The 13,804-nt window shown below is 37.1% G+C and overlaps 1 long non-coding RNA gene across 1 annotated transcript in view; it reads right to left on the bottom strand.

Annotated features, from left to right (window-relative positions):
* Window positions 1–13,804, bottom strand: part of LOC112541039 (uncharacterized) — a 105,410-nt gene that overhangs the window by 4,059 nt on the left and 87,547 nt on the right. The gene's annotated exons all lie outside the window — the stretch shown is intronic.

The raw sequence follows: 13,804 nt of genomic DNA, 5'->3' as shown, positions 1-13,804 counted from the left end.
AAATCAGTAAATAATCCTTTGTTTAAAGCTTTTTAAAGCTTTTTGTTTGTAGCCTGTATTTGGTGGTTGCATGCAATTTACTATGAATTAGAAATTTGGCAGCAAAGCAGGTTTTTTTGTTTTTGTTTTTAAGTAAAATCCACTTTTCTCCATCCTTGTACCCCAAAATGTGTTGGGCTAAATCTCCCAGAATTCTGCAACATTTTGGGAATTCTGTAGTCCTAATCTGATGTGATCAGGATCTGGACAGCATCAAGCTATGTTACCTGTTGGTGCAATAATACAAAAGCTTAAGCTGCAGCTGTAAATACACTTGCTGTATACTAAGGTTGGATTCCAAGAGTGTAGTAGTGAGGATCTGCCAAGTGTGGTATGTGTCTCCTAACTCAACTATCCTAACTGTACCTATTGCACATCCAAGCTTGTGTCCTTGCTGTAAAAGGTGAAAGCCATGGGTGGAAACATGAAGCAACTGGGACATAGGTAGTGTTTTCATCCATCCAACCCACTGAGACAAGAAAAGAAAGTAGGATCCTGGTTATGAACAGCTGGCTAAGAACATGATGCTGTCAAGAAATCTTTGGTTTCCTAGGCCATGGCCTACATAATTGGCATAAGGAATTCCTAAGCATACATGGGCTGTACTTCACAAGAGCAGGCAAAAAATGTTTGACGAGAGCTTTAAACTAAAGCAGAAGGAGGAGGGAGACAGAGGCATAGATTCATGTGCCCCATATGATAATAGAGGAGATACACAGCAGGTAAGGATACTCAGAAATCCAGAACACATGCTAACTTGGGGACCAGTAAACTGGAACATTCCAATTCGCCAGTGTCTGTAGACCAATGGACAGAAAGCAGTGGGTATGCCAATAAAGAAGAAACATGACTGTGACAAAAGCAGTGACCTTGAATTAGTATTGGGGTTTGTTTTTTAAAAAATAAGGAAAGAAAAGTGATACCCTGGTGAGAGTTTATTACAGCCTACCATCCAGGCAGTTTGCCAAGTTCTCAAGAGGACAGCCCATGCCAGTAACAGGAGACTTCAACTACCCTGATATCTGCTGAAAAACAGCAGAGTGGGCGTTCAATACATTTCTGACCTCTTTTGGTGGCAATTTCATTTTGAGAAGGTAGAAAAAGAAACAAAGGGATCTGCTTTCCTGGATCTTATTCTGACCAGCAGAGAGGAATTAATTGTTGGACTGAAGGTGTCAGGTAGTTTGCAAAAAATGACCACATCATGCTGGAGATCAAGATAACAAGGAGAAGAAAAGCTGAAAGAGGTCAGTCATGTGGTTTGGATTTCTGGAAGGCAAATATTAATGAACTTGGGTGGAATATGGACAGCACATCATGGCATGAAACATAAAGGATAAACAAACTTAAATGGAATGGGAGATCCTAAAAAATGAAATACAGGAAGTGGAACTACAAAAAATTCAAAGGAGAGGGGAAAATAAGAAAAACTTTAAAGGTCAGCATGAATGAACAGCAAGCTCACTGACAAGCTGAGAAGCAAAATGACCATATATAAGAAATAGAAGCAGGGGCTAATAACTAAAGAGAAGTACATGCAGGTAGGTAGTTCAAACCTGTAGAGAAGGGTTCAGGAAGTCCAATGCTCAGAATGAAATGAGGCAAAAGTAATTGCACAATTTTCCGCTTTTTTGAGATGACACACATGAGTAGTCTAAGGTCCAGATCTCTAAAACTACCACTACGTTTCCTCCCATCTGTGATATAGCCCCATATACTTTGCGTCCCTCACCCCCACCCACCCACCCCCGGCTTTCAGAGTTAAGTGCAGCTTTGGCAATCAAAAGATTAGTCACTTCTGCCGTTCCTTGGCCACCCAGTAAAACCCCAAGCTAGAAGGAAAACTCATACAGCAGACTTTTTACTTTCCCAGAGATTTAAAACATGATAATTTCCCCTACATCACTGTCCCGCCCACAAAGCATGGCAGCTAAACAATGCTAGGAAGAATTATACAGGCCAGGTGCTATTTTTACATATTCAGGGCAATTAGGTGATGAATATTCAAGAAGTAATATATATGAGGAATGTAAGAATTTCTTAATGGTATATTCAGTGTTTTGTCATTTATTTATTTATTTATTTAATTATTTAATTATTTTGTATGTTTTGGTTTTTATTATCAGGGGCTCTCAAAAATCTTAACCTATTTATCATTGTGGCAATTAAAGTTGTGGTATCTGGTTTATAAACATTCTTTATTGGAACTAACTTGTGGCGTGTGAAGTGCAATAAAGTGCTATGTTCTGTTCTTGCTCTGTGAAGTGGATGGCATGTCACCCTGCCATTAGTCAATGGAAACATTTGCAAAATGTATTGAAGTGTAGTGAACTTAATGTTTCTGTTTTCATTTTAAAGGAAACCAAACTTAGGTAAGAGCTATAGAGAGTCGGCATGTGCATGAGGATACAAACGTGTTGCCCTGATATGATACGTCTTGATAGAGGTACATGCCATGTACAATCTACCATTTCTTTGTACACCATCTTTATTCCAAGTTGCTCACAGAGCTTCTTGAACTTGAAAGTTCTTAAATTTTATCTTTACTATGTTCCTGTGAGGGAAGTTAGGCTGACGGTGAGTTGGATGGTGTACAAGTTGGAGGACAGGTTTCCCACTGAACAACCCTATAAGGAAATCCATCCATTGATTGATTGGTCTATTTATTTGTTGGTATGGACACTGGAATTGGTGGGGAAAACATAGTCACCCCCTTCATGACCTTGAAACTCATTTTCCACCAACAACCATAGCAATTTGTCAGCTGATGGGAAAGAAGATATCCTGCACATCTAGCCTGCTATATTTTCTTTGTAGCTGAAGGCCTCTGAGGTCTGCAGGCTTTTGGTTGCCCATCCATGATCCAGTTTTTATCACAAATTTGTTTCTCTTTCTCACCATATTTCTTCTTAAAAAAAATAAAGAAAACCACTCCAGCAATGTACTCCATTCTATCTTTTTTGCATTAAGTACATTTGTGATTAAAAATGTTTTATTAATATAATATAATGGTAGGGAACCTATAGATCTCCACATGTTCCTGCCTTACAATGCTCAGTAGTTCTCTCAATTGGCCAAGTTGTGAAGAACTGCTGAGAGTTGAGTTTCAGCAATACTGGAAAGGTCATAGATGTTGATATACTAACCCTAACTCTAACCTTAACCTTAGTTAATCTTAATTGGATGGTATAAATTTAATTATATCTATACTAACATATATACACACATCTACTAATAATACTTGAAAGGTATGTTTATATTATTCCACCAGAAATTCTTAGCTGACATAAGATTTAAAGCAGCAACTTTCTGTTTCTTAAGTCCTATTGAACAACCTGTTAGATTTATTTTTAGAAAATACTTTCAATGACTTTTTGATGAGATGAGCAATGTGCAATATGTCTATTCCATTGAGCTGAAAAGAATTGAAAATGGCCAGACCATAATCAGAAATGACAAATTGCAGAAGTAGAGATAACAGATGTTAATATCTTAGTTTTTCAGGTATCATTTATCAATACATAAAGTCATTTCAAAGGCATAGATAATGCAACTGATTTAGAAATAGACATAAAATCTATTTCACTTACAGTATCAAATGGATTTCAGCCTACAGGAGAGGCAGCTGAATCATAACACTATTTACCCTCTATCATAAAGACAATTTTATAAAAAGACTCAATTTTGATTATATTTTTCATTTGGATTTATATAAGTTTTTATATTGCTGATTATTTCAATCTTTTGGCAATTTAAGATAACATTAAATAAGTACAATTTTCAATTATGTGGTGTCTTTTCCTTCTAAGGAGTCATTATTAGGTACACAATTTTTTCATTGCTTTTTATTCCTACAGCCTTAAAAGGTAGGTTAGTCTGAAAGGCAATGCCTGACCCAAGCTCGTGCAAATGGATCATCACACAAAATAGTTTCATAATGGACTTTGCAACTAAATTTGATGTAAGTTTAGGAAAACTAGGAACTACAAAACTTACCTATAAATATATACAATATATTTTTTAGATATATATTTATTTCTTCCAGTCATTCCTTGAGTTAAAAATAATGAAAAGGAAACTGTGCTCTACTATCCATGTATATTTCTGACACAGATATCAGGATTGAATGTGCCTCATTCCAGAGGTACTTAACTCTAGAAAGTCTTCCAAGTTTCCCCTTGTTATATTTTTATTATTATAGACATATAACTGCAGAAAAGCTTAAGCAGGAATGTAAATCTCCCCATAGAATACTTGCTACACAGGAAGAAGCAAAGCAAGTGCCTATTTTCGAGTTCTGACCTTATGCCATCCTAGAGGATTCAGGAATTCTAATTCCCAAGTGGGCCCTCCTTAAAAATACAACAGAATGCAAAACATGTCTGAGATTATTTATATCCAGGCATAGCATTTCATGAATAGCAATGGAATATCCCAATGTTTGGTGAAGTTTGGTTAATGCTATGTTATCTTCTTTCACTAGCTGGCTTTAAAAAAAGCCTACTCCTTGTCTAAGATGTATTCAGATAGGTGCCAGATTCATTACACTGTATATTTTCATACATAAAAATACTATTTTTCATAAACCTTGTCAATTTAATTCAAGTAAGGCTTATTATTGAGGAATTGGATATTTCACCTATTTTCATAATGGATAGATTCAATAAAACATTGTCACATTGGATTTAAGTTGGTTAAGCTGGTTCACAGAGTCCAAAAGTATATAAGACAATGATTTCATTGTTTTAAAATGAAATTAATGATCTCATGGAGGCATTTGTGAACTTCCACAGAAACAGGAGTACAATCTGCCTTGGAGATGGGGCTCAGCCAAGGTTAGGGTTGGAGAAAACAGCGATGGGATGGGCAAGTATTTTTCACTTGACCAGACCATAAAATGTGGCCGAAGAGTATTTAGAAAGTTGCTATATATATGTAACTCCTGAAACAGTGCACTTAGTCATACCTAAGTAGATATTGTTAACCATATGGATTAATTATGGATCAACTTGGACCTAACACAGAAAAGTAGAAAAAAGTCCGGGAGGTGCTTTTTGTATACAGGATGATGAACCACGTGGAGGGATTGAAATATTTCACCAGTTTCTCCCTATTTTTTTCCTCCAGGGGGATTCTATTGCCCTTTGCTTGCTGATGAAAATAAATGCATTTTCTGCACTGATTTTTGACAGTTTGATCTTGTGGATTCTGGAGATCACAAAAAGAATCTTGAGGACTGCAAATAACCTGAAAGCTAGTCAGCCTTCACTTAGCAATTTAAACCACAGAAATAAATCTATTCAGAGATATAGAAAATTGTACAGAAAGTTGAATCCAAGGTCTGCTGCACCCCAAACATTCAGATTTTGAAGCTGCTTTTCTCCAGTGTGTACTGCAGAGTGGAAGGATTGCCAATTTCTGAAAATGGAGTAGAAGGGGTGCTACAGAGATTTTAGCCAACAATTCCTCCAAGACTAAACTCAATTATTCATCACTGATAATTATTGCAAATCTGAGCATTTCCTCAAGGACACTTTTCACAATTGTCAAAAGGAAGAGCACGTAGCTGCAATTAATGTTTGACTGCCAGGCCTGCATTTTACCCCATGGTTTAATAGGAAAAAGTGGAATTGCGGCTTTCAACATTCTGCTCTATTAACTTTGGTCAATTGTTCTAAGAATTCAGGCATTTTATTTAAATTGCTATCTAAAATTGTGTTTTCAAGGTTCAGTTTTTAAAGTAGCAATTTAACTAAATCATACTAGTAAAGTCCATGGTTGGATGAAAATTCTAGGCAGTTAAATATTTATTTCATTTTGCTTTGGGCAATATGTAGAGTTTCAGTCTGGCTAGTAGTCCCATGCTGTTTCTTCGCTAGCTGAAAGGGCTTTGCAAATTAAGCAGAGTGAATACTGAAGGTAAAACATTGCCTCTTGGAAAAATGCTCTAAGCGTTTCATTGGAACTGCAATTTTACCCTATCATAAACTTACAATAACAAGCAAGCAAGAAAATAAGTCATTACAAACCCTGTACAACTTCTTCCCATGAAAGGCAAATCTAATAAAAATGACAAGACACAAAATTGCTACTGCAAATAAGGAACTTTGATTCTGATGTATGGATAATTAATCAGTAAAATATGGAAGGCCAGCTTTCAGTTCTAGAATTGTGCCATTGCTATGTTTGTTGAATCTCTGGCAAACTGATTGAAGCACAGGGCTTTTTAATATCAACACCTAATTGTGGCAATTGGCTATTGTAGGATAGATTGTTCTATACTGTTGAGATTGTAATAGTGCATAATTATTTGTACTCAAATGCTACTCTCTTTTTTGCTTTTTTGTGGGTTCCCTTTATAATGATTTGTTTTATGAGGATTTTTAGTATTTTATATTGTTTAATATTTTTCCCAAGTGCCCAATATTTTAGAATAAACATATAATCCCTCTTTGGAAAATGCTAAATTCTTTGTGTTTTCTTTAGGTTCAGCCAAAGGAGGTAGAGGATGGACAAGAATCTGGATTGTGTTATGCTCCCAGCTTTAAACTCAGAGGAGGATGGACCAGCTGAATCTAGGGAACCTGTACCTCTAATCAAGGTACTGGATTCAGAATCTGATATGAAATTTAATTGTAGTGGAACTACTTTACATATTTGTCTAATGACTCAGAAAGCACATCTGCCATTAGACCACAGAAAAGTGATGACACAGCATCTTCAGGAAGTCAATGGACCATTCAGGATTTACAATCCAAGAGAAACAGATCTTAGCAGGATTGGACTGAGTGGAAGCACTAATCAGGCTGGTTTACCACTAGCCTTTGTCGGGCAGGTTGCCTACTTGGTGCTTTTCCTAGAGCCATGTTGCCTTGGGGTTAGCTGCTAGTTGCTCAAAAAACATTTTCTTAAAGATAGTGTTAATCTGCCAAGCTGGAGCCCATGATCCTGGACAAGTTTTTGTCCAGGATCTAACCTCCCCTTTCTGGGTAAAGTGATTGAGAAGGTGGTTGCGCAACAACTTCAGTGGATTATCTGGATTGTTTTCAGTCAGGATTCAGACCTGGGTATGCAATGGAAAAAGCATTGGTTGCACTTTTGGATGATCTCTGGCATGAGCGGGATGGTGGCAGTGTGTCCATCCTTGCCTTACTTGACCTCTCGGCAGCTTTTGATACCATCAACCATTGACTCAGAGGATTGGGGGTGGGTGGCATGGTGTTGTGCAGGTTCACTTCCTTTCTCTGGGATTGATTCCAGTCAGTGGTGATTGGGGAGGAGAGATCCCGCCTTCGGCCCCTACTGTGTGAGGTGCCTCAGGGGTCAGTGCTCTCTCCTCTCCTATTCAACGTCTACATGAGACCGCTGGGTGAGCTCATCCATCGCCATGGGGTGAGGTATCATCAGTATGCTGATGATACCCAATTGTACTTCTCTGCTTATGGTGAATTAAGTGATGCTGTGGATGTGTTATCCCAGTGTCTGGAGGCTATGAGGGTCTGGATAGGGAACAATAGGCTTTACCTGAACCCTTGCATGACTGAGTGGCTTTGGGTTTTGAGGCCCTCTGGTTCTAGAACTATACTATCTTTGGTGCTGGATGGGGTTGCACTGCCCCAAACAGACCCGGTGTGCAATCTGGGGGTCCCCCTGGACTCATAACTTCTGTTTGATAAGTAGGTGGCAATTGTGGCTAGGAGGGCCTTTGCACAACTTTGTATTGTGCGCCAGTTGTGCCCGTTCCTAAATTGAGGGGTCCCACTCACAGTCACTCATGCCCTGGTCACCTCCTGGTTGGACTACTGCAATGCACTCTACATGGGGCTGCCCTTGAAGAGTATCCGGAAACTTCAGCTGGTGCAAAATGCAGTAGCACAAGCAGTTATGTGTGTTTCTGGCAGAACACACATTACACCTCTGTTTCAAGAGCTGCATTGGTTATCAGTTTGTTTCCGGGCCCAGTTCAAGGTGCTGATCCCTTCATGGCATGCGACTGGACTATTTGAGGGACCACCTCCCCTGATTTCATCTGCCTGTCCCACCAGATCCAGCAGAGAAGGCATGTTATGGGTTCCATTGTCTAGGGAGCTACATTTGCAGGCCCCAGGTGGTGAGCCTTTTCTGCTGTGGCACCAACATTGTGGAATCTTCTCCATCCTGAGGTAAGGTTGGCCTCATCATTTCTAAGCTTCCAAAGGTCCCTCAAGATCTGGTTATGTTAGCAGGCCTGGGGACCACAGGGAACAGGTGAACTTGTGAGGTGGCTCTATTATTATTAACATCTCCCCATCTATTTTTTTTTTTGTATTAGCTCTGTTTTTATAGTTTTTAATATTTTAAATAATTAATAATGCTAATGGTTTTAGGTATTTATTAATTGTTTGAGTTGTCTTGTACGCTGCCCAGAGTCACTGGCTTTGTGAGATGGGTGGCTATATAAATTTTAATTTTTAATTATTTTTTAGTTTTTAATAATTATTGTTTTATATTTTTATAATGATTGTTTTTATTTATTTGTTGTTTTATTTGATTGTTGTATGCTGCCCAGAGTCACTCCTTGTAAGATCGGCAGCCATATAAATTTGTTAAATAAATAAATATTCAGACCTAGATGTGCTGACTAATTGAAATGTAATGAATACCTGTTACCAGAGCTGTGAACCATGGAGATTTTTAGGAGACCACAAATGTTATTCTTACTAATCCATTTAATTTACTATGAAATTGTTCTTAAAATTATACAAACTGTCACTCCAAAATAATTGGAGTATGTGATGTACTAAATAGTATGTGATGTACTAAATAACGAAAAGTGCTTTTAAAATGTCTGTAACTGGAGCTGGAACCATGCTCCATAAAAAGAGAAAAATCTGAGAACTAACTCTTAATCAGAAGCCAATGCTTTTTAAATGAATTACTAGCCTATAGCCAAATTCTATTTTAATCCCTCTTCTCAAGCTATTTTTATATCTTTGATATAAAATCTTTTGAGGGATTTTTTTAAAGATAGCAAAAAATAACGAGTGCATATCTTGGCATTTAATTCATAAAGAAATATAACATCATTGTCCATAACCAAAAATAACATTTCAAAAGAACTATTAAGTTCAAAACACCACTTTATTAATTGTAGATTAATATTAATTAATATTAACTTTAATTACTATTAGTAATATATTTTATTCATAAGTACTTATTAAATTAGCTATCTGTAACTTAACTGATTAATTTATTTTATATATAAAGTCATTATTTTTCTTTAATGAGAAAAGAAAAAAGAAACCACTAAATATTTTGGCCAATTTCATAAGTATTTTCTGAATAAATGGAAAATTGTCTGAACTGCAGAGTAATGTCTCTACTCATCAAACTTCAGGGTGTTACAAAAGAAAACAAAAGGAAAGAAGAGTACACAGCAAAAGGAGAATAAGAGATCTTTCTGAAAATCATCCATATTTTATCAATATAATTTTTACTAGATGTCAAAATAACATGATGTATGGGTGTTGGTGACTTCATTTAATAATGGAGAATAACTTAAATCTTATTCAAATGGTCTATTTTTCTAGGGTCTGCCTAAATGATATGGTAATTTGAACTATCTGTCTAAAATGTACTTGTAAGTTCTTTTCATGTTAATGGCAGAAAGCTCATGTTGAACTCATATTAGAACTGCATTAATTTGTAGTCAGAAAAAGAGAACATTTTAACTTTGATGATCCCCTCTTGGAAAAGAGAAATTAGATATCAGTGACTTGGGTTCTTAAAGAGTAGCTTTATTTATGGGAACTGCAGCAGCCAACTAGCATAAGATTGGATCTACAGAGACTTTCAGAGCCTCTTCCTTCAAGAACCAAAGAAAATGTGCCTCTTCAACCATCTTGTGAGTCTCATAATTTTGTATGGGTTAATCAGCCAAATCTTAAAGGAAAAAAACTGTTGCCACCTGTTCTATCCTTATAACAGTCACCCTTAACTTAAAAGGATGACTGATGATGCTTACAGATGGTTAATTTATAACAGTCTTTCCCAATATGGCACCCCCCCCCCATATATGTTGATGTTCAATGTTCAGTTGCTTCTGACACTTCATGAATCAATGAACATCATTTTGACTGCACCATCTGTCAGTAGAACTGTTTTTTTTTAGTTCTTATAGATTCATATTTGTGTTGTCAGTGATAGTATCTAGTGACATTGTATTTTGTGAAGCTTTTTTAGCTGCCTTTGTATTTTCCAAGCTCCAGGATCTTTTCTACTTGCCTTTGCGTTATGTGTCCAAAATAGTTAAGCTTTGGCTTTGTTATTAGTGCCCCAAGTAAGCAGTCTACTTTACATTATGTACAGTAGTATTGAATTATTTGTTCTTGCAGTCCAAGGTATGGTCAGCAATTATTTCTTCCCAGAACATTATAATTATTTTAGCATATATGCAGTTTATCAACATAATAGCAAGACTAATCAATATTATTCCCTGTGATCATAGTTTATTGCTGTGTTTAAAAGCTGAGCTGTTTTCTATATGAAGGGTAATATGGTTAATCTTTTTTGTTTCTTTTCCTTTGTTTTTCCTTTTTAAAATTTCTATTTATTAAAGTAAATAAAAAGAGTGAAAACAATAAGAAAGATGAAATGATATTATTTGATACCGAAATGAAGAAATGGTGGCAGGAAAAATAAAAACTTGTTTAAGGCTGCTTGTACATTATAATTATTAACATTTGTTGGTTCATGCTCTTGTTACAGAAGCTATAAGGTAGGGCTATATCGTTTCCTCCATCAATGAAATGCTCTTTTTAGAAGGTAAGCTGTAGTCTAGTCCTTCATTGGACTAAATGTTATTAAAGCTGTGTTCTGGTGTGAACTTATTTGGTAAGAAGTCCTGAACTGTGCACAAAATAATACATATTCTAATTGCAAAAAATCAGGTGAATGACTTGCTTTGTTCTTGCATAGTATCACAAGTAGCAATAATACAGTGGTACCTTGGTTCACGAACTTAATTCGTTCCGCGACTCTAGTCGCGACCTGAATTGGTCGCGACCCGAATCACATTTTCCCATGAGGTTCAGTGTAAATACGGTTAATCCATTCTGACCCCTCCAAATTTGGTTGCCAACCGATTTTGGTCGCGTCCCAAATCAAATTTTCCCATAAGGTTCAATGTAATTACGGTTAATCCGTTCTGAACCATATGTATTTTTTTTTTAAAACCACAAAAATATGACACAAAATAGAGTTCGAAGAGAGAGAACGCTAACCTTGCTCGACGCGACTTCTGGTGTGGAGGACAGGAAGGCGGGTGGGGAGGCGGTTATTGCTTGGAGGGAGAGTCCCCCTCCCTACAGGAAGCCACGACCACGTGTCACGGGAGGGAAAATGGCTGCGGATCCTGTTCGTCACCCGATCCGGTGTTCGCGAACGGAAGCAAAATTTTGCGAATGGTGCTGTTCGTGACCCGAATTGGTCGTGAACAGAAGCGTTCGTGACCCGAGGTACCACTGTATTAAGCTGTTATAGCAGATTGCTAAGTTCAACAGATGCAGTTCTATTTATTTGATCATTAGGTTTGAAATGATAAATCTATGCTTTTAAACTATACCAATATAAAGCATGAATGGATAGGAATGTGAACATTAGTTTTCTTATTGCTACTAAGAACTTTCGTCATTTAAAAAGTAATACTTAGAATATTTATTGTATTCTAGAGTATTCAAACTGTTTCCATGTTTTGTCTCAGTCTAATTCAGAAATGAAGACAGAATGGTCTCCATATTAATTTGGCTAACTGCCAGATCAAGCTGGTTTTAGAAAAGGTCATGGAACGTGAGACATTATTGCTGATGAATGGTGGGTAATTGAGAAAGCCAAAGAATACTGTAAAGAAGTCTACATGAGCTTCAATAGAAAGGTCTTTGATTGTGTCTACCATGTCAAGCTGTGAAATATCCTTAGGAAAATGGGAATCCCAGAAAATGCCATTATCCTCATGCAAAACCATATACCGGACAGGAAGCCATAGTCCGGAGGGAACATGTCAAATTGGCTCCATGTCAGCAAAGGAGCAAGGCAAGGCTATATACTCTTCCCTTGTTTATTCAACCTATATGCTGAATATATATCAAGGGAGGCTAAATTGGAAGAAGATGAGCATGGCTTTAAATTTGGAGGAAGAAATATTAATAATCTATGCTCTGCTGGTGACACTACACTGATAACTGAAAATGCAAATGATTTGCAAGTCACAGTAATGAAAGTCAAGGAGTACAGTGACAAAATGGGATCACAAGTAAACATAAAGAAGATCAAACGAATGACAAGAGGTACAGTACAACAAACAGCCTTAGAAATGACAGTGAAGACACTGAAGAGGTAGATAGCTTCTGCAGTTTAGGATCAAGTATGAAAAGTAAAAGATCAAGACATATGCTGAAGACCAGCACTTGGTAAGGTAGCAATAAAGGCTTTGGAAAAGCTATTTGTATCTTATGGCATGTCTGTACCTACAAAGATCAGAATGGTGCAGAGAACTGTTTTCCCTGCAAGAAAGTTGGATTTTGAGGAAAGATAGATACTTAGAAAGAGAACTGACACTTTTGAACTTTAGTATTGGAGAAGACTTCTGAGAATACCATGGACAGCCAAGGAAACTGTTTTTTGGATTGTAAGCCACCCAGAGTTTGGTTCAAGATGGGAGGCTATATAAATGTTTTAAGTAAATAAAACAAATAAAAAAGAAATAAAAGAAAAGAAAAAGAAATGGATCATGGAAGCAATCAATCCAGAATTCACTTGAGGCACAAATGACTAGGCTCAAATTATCATATTTTGGACACATTATGCAAAGCTCTCTTGAGAAGTCTATAATTCTGGGAAAGGTAGAAGGAAAGAAGAGGATGACCAACAGCAAGATGGATGGACTCAATTATAGTGGTGATAAGTGCACTGTTGGAAGTAGGGGATAGATCTTCCTGGAGAAGATGTATCTACATAGTCACTGACAGCTGACATTGACTTGATGTCATATAATCAATGAACCAGGAAATTCTTTTTCATGCTGACTGGTCAGTTTGTCCAGTGCAGGTATAAAGGAGCATTATTGTTATATGATGGCTTGTATCCTAATGACAAATGAGTGGTAGAATGAACACCTAATATTGTGATGACATGATTAAGTTTGAGCTTTAATAACTTTACCAGAATAAATATGGGTATGGATATAGGCAGCTACCTTCTTGTTTTGATGTGTTGGGAAGTTCATCTAAGTTAAAAGGAACTAGAAGAGCATCCTGGCATAGGGCCTATCCACATGGCTAGCATGTTTCTGAAGGGCAGGAATGGACGATATCACCTTGTGTTCATCACCAACATTTTCCTGCTCCGCTTCTAAAGTAATGTTTTCCTGCTTCTGTCAGCAAATGTCTTGCTTTCTGATTTGACTGTTGCATGTGGTTTTTTTCTAAGCCAACACTTGCATTCTGAATGGCTATTTCACAGAGGCAGGAATGCCCTCATTCCCTGTTCAAAACCCAGCAGGATGCTATTTTTTTAACCTACTGTTTCACATTTCGCTGAGGTATCTACTTTTTTGCTGATCTAGTTTTTTTCACAGTCCACCAGTGCATCATTTCATCCTTTCTCCAGTTGTTTGGAAAATATGATGGACTTATTAAAGCACACATATGTCCCCCCCCACACACACATATACAGTATATACATGCACACACACACAAACCATTGTACTAGTAAGGAAGGCGGGGGGTAT

Source organism: Python bivittatus, unplaced genomic scaffold (genome assembly GCF_059951505.1).
Source record: "Python bivittatus isolate LINGU-HERP-01145 unplaced genomic scaffold, Pbiv_v1 ctg000330_np1212, whole genome shotgun sequence".
NCBI lineage: Eukaryota > Metazoa > Chordata > Lepidosauria > Squamata > Pythonidae > Python > Python bivittatus.
The sequence above is the reverse complement of the archived record's forward strand: the minus strand, read 5'-3'. Positions and strand labels throughout refer to the sequence as shown.